The sequence below is a fragment of the Spermophilus citellus genome (genome assembly GCF_964194105.1).
Source record: "Spermophilus citellus genome assembly, chromosome: 1".
NCBI lineage: Eukaryota > Metazoa > Chordata > Mammalia > Rodentia > Sciuridae > Spermophilus > Spermophilus citellus.
In genome coordinates this window covers 146,291,039-146,295,250 of record NC_138182.1, presented here as the reverse complement: position 1 = coordinate 146,295,250, position 4,212 = coordinate 146,291,039, and positions in this window count along the sequence as shown.

The window sequence follows — 4,212 nt, the reverse complement described above, 5'->3', positions numbered from 1 at the left end:
TAATACTGGAGCCGGGGGGACACCTCGCAACAAAACGCATGCTCACTGGCTGGCTCCTCCCGTCACTCACCCTTATTTCGGCTTCCTATTGGCCACGACAGCGCGCGCGCTCCAGGTAGGGGAGGGCTTTGTCCTCATTTTAGAACGCGCGCGAGTCTGGGCTCGGCTGAGGATTCGGAGTGTCGAGGGGAACGGCGTTGTGTCCAAAATCTTGCAGGCTCCAGGCGGACCCTCTACTTTCTGGAGCTCAAATCGCTTGCCTTCGTACGCACCCACACACACATTGGCAGCCTAGGTCGTCCCGTTTCCCAAGAGGAAACTGAGCGGGAGAAGTCTCGAAGCCCAAGGTCGCCCGGATGAAGTAGCAGAACACGAGCTTCCGAGATAGGGTGTGTTGCTATCTCCAAAGCTCTCAGCACCGCTTGGAGTGATTGGGATGGAGCCCACCTACCCCCTGAACCTGCGCTCTCGCCCTTTCTGCCTTCTCCCCCAGTAATAAGGAGTTAGGAGGTTTCGCCAGGAGTCTCGCACCGAGAACGGTGGGACCATGGTGTTTCCCAGTCTCTGGGCGCCTGGCGCCACTCATGATTAAGATCACATTTACCTTCATTTTTCCTTACATTTACTTAGTTTTGCTGAATTCGTTCTTGAGAAAAATATTTCATTCCCGTTAAATGAGTTTTTTTGGGGTGAAGAACTAGTTCTTGTTTCCTAACTTAAAAATATTTTAAAACCAGCCCGGTGCGATGGTGCATGCCTGTTAATCCCAGCGCCTCAGGAAGGTGAAGGAAACAGACTACAGGCCAGACTGGGCAATTTAGCAAAACTCTATCTCAAAATTAAAAAAAAATAAAAATGAAAAGGGCTGAAAAGGTATTTCAGTGGTAGAGCACCCTTGGGTTTAATGACCCCAGTACCTCCAGAAAAATACTGAAAACCTTTATCACCAAACTGGAAAAGACTTGGGTAATCCCGTGATTCCTTTAATAATCATATGGATGGCAGGCCCCAGATGGACAAGAACTCCAAATTCAGAAGCTTGGGGATTACTTGTCCTACTAACAGAACATAAACTGACATTTCCCACTGAATTACCAAAACCAGGCCCAGTGTGGTGTGGCAGGCTGGACATTTTGTTCTCATCTGGTCTGCTATCATGGATGATGGAATCATCACCGATCTATAAATGACAAAAGTGAAGCCCAGAGCAGTGATCCCAGGCTAATCAACAGACTCATGAACAAACTACAGACAGTATGCTGTTGCTCTGAGATTGAAAAATGTGACAATTTCACATTTAATGACTTCAAACTGGGTGCGGTGGATCATGCCTATAATCCTTGATGCAGGAGGATTAAGAGTTCAAAGCCAACCTCAGCAACTGCAAGGCACTAAGCAACTCAGTGAGAACCTGTCCCTAAATAAAATACAAAAAAGGGCTGGGGATGTGGCTCAGTGGTTGAGTGCCCCTGAGTTCAATCCCCAGTACCCCCAAAAAATAATGACTTCAGACTTTTCCACAAAAATCTGAATATTTAGCTATATTGCACTACATGCTGCCACCAAGGCAACAATCAAACCAGAGCTGGCATCCTCACTTTCTAGGTGAGCAAATGTCCACTAGTTCACTTCAAGGTCCATTTAAGCTCTTCACGATTTCAGTCTAGATTCTATACCTTGAATTCATTTATTTCCACTCACCTTTAACCATGTCACTGAAATTTAGTTGTAAGGCTTACAGAAAAGTCTCTACTAAATGTCCTTCTGCCTCCACCCCAGTTCTCACCACCAAAAGAAATAAGGGCCAGGAATATGGTCAGCAGGAAATGGAGCAAAGCTGCCCCCAAAATAAGGGTAATTTAAGAAATTAAATTCAAAGAGTTTAAGAGTAGCCTCAGGACATAATAATTGAGGGCATACACTCACTCAGTTGTTAATTTTCCACATGTATGCCTTCAGCATGACTTAGAAACTTTGTTTTGTGTGTGTATGTATTCTGGGGATTGAACCCAAGGCCTTCTGCATGCTAGGCAAGCACTCTACCACTAAGCTATATCCAGCCCTTGTTATTTTATTTTGAGACATAAATTGCCTTGAACTGGCTGACCTCGAATTTGAGATCCTCCTTTCTCAACCTCCTGAGTAGCTAGAATTATAGGCATGCATTGACATGACTACCTTCAAAAACTTTCAATGACATACAAAATCTGAGGATACCTTTTAGACAATGCTTCACAGATTGCAAAATGCTCCCACCAACATTGCTATGTTGGAGCTTCAAAATAGCTTTGTGAAGACAGGGAAGCTGAGGCAGGAGGATTGCAAATTCAAGCCATCCTCAACAACTGAGTGAGACCTTTTTTTCAGAAAGCTGCTGTTTTAGTCAGATTTTTTGCTACTGTGACTAAAGACCTGACAAGAACAATTTAAGAAGAGAACAAATTTATTCAGGGGCTCACAGTTGCAGAGGTCCATAGAAAGCCAGCCCCATTCCTTGGCATAATATCATGGTGGAAGAGAGTGGTGGAGGGAAGCAGCTCACATGATGATCAGAAAGCAGAGTCTCCACTTGCCAGATATAAGTGAAGACTATATATATTAATATATACCCCAAATGGCATGTCCCCAATGCCCACCTCCTCCAGTCACACCCTACCCACCTTCAACCGCCACTCAGTTAATCCCATCAGGGAATTGATTCAGTGATTGGATTAAGGCTCTCATGGCCCAATCCTTTCTCTCCTAAACCTTGCATTGTTTCATATATGAGCTTCTGGGGGACACCTCACATCCAAAACATAACACGTGGGCTGGGGATGTGGCTCAAACGGTAGCGCGCTCGCCTGGCATGCGTGCGGCCTGGGTTCGATCCTCAGCACCACATACCAACAAAGATGTTGTGTCCGCCGAGAACTAAAAAAAATAAATAAATAGATATTAAAAATTCTCTCTCTCTCTCTTTCCTCTCTCACTCTCTCTTTTAAAAAAATGATAATGACTTTTAAAAAAAAAAGAAAACATAACACGTATGTTCAGTTTATCCATATCAGAGTACTGAAATTAAACAGCTAAAATTGTGGCCACAGCTAGGCACAGTGGCACTCTCCTGTAATCCTAGCTGCTCAAGCAGCTGAGGCAGGAGGATCACAAGTTTCAGGCTAGCTTCAGCAACTTAGCAAGACCCTGTCTCCAAAAATAAAAAGGACTATGGGTATACCTCAGTGATAGAGCACCCCTGGGTTCAATCCCTAGTAAAAAATAAGTAAATAAATTAATCTGTGGCCACAAGGCCACAATTCACTTCCAACTCCCCATCAGGGGTTTTTGCCAGGGATCCTAGCTACCATGGGACAAGCTATCTCTGACTTCTCAGTTCCTTCATCTAAATTAGGTCTCATCAGATTCTAAGGCTCAAATAAAGAAACAGCTTAGAAAATATAAAGAACTACAGGCAAGTGGGAGTCAGACTCAGCAAAAAAAAATGCCCCCAGTCTGACAGAGGCAGGGCACCAGGATGTTTGGAAGCAGTAGGAAATCCCTTGTTTTGGTTTTGTTTTGTTTGTGGTAGTAGGGATTGAACCCTAACCCTCCTGCATGCTAAGGAAGTACTCCACTACTGAGGTACATCCCAGCACCACCCGCCTAACTGTAGACAGGTTCTCCCTGAGTTGCCCAGACTGGCCACGAATTTGCAATCTTCCTGCCTCAACCTCTTGAGTAGCTATGATAACAGGCAGAGCCTGACCATGAAATCCCTTTGACACAAGGGTCCTCACTGTTGTTATTGGGTCCCAGTTAAGGACTCTGAGTAGAAGGCATTTTCCATGACAATGAGGTTTTCAAGGCAGCAAGGGGTCTTAAGGATGGGGTCAAGTCAGGAAGGACCCCAAGAGGCTCATAGACTACAGTATCCTGGCTTTAGGGATTCAGGCTGCCCAGTAGTATATGTGTTAAATATGTAGAATCTCCAATCTAGGGCTAGAGGTGTAGCTCAGTGGTAGAGCTCCTATTTAGCATGTGTGAGGTCCTGGGTTGAATCCCCAGCACCAAAAAACAAAACCAAAAACTCCTAGTTTAGATGAGGATATACACAAAATGTACTTGCATAGTTTTGTTTTTTTTTTTAATTACATGAACTAATTTTTCTCACATTATCATCATTATTATTTTTAGCTGTGCCTGTGAGGTGGAAGTTGTACCAGTTAACTGCAA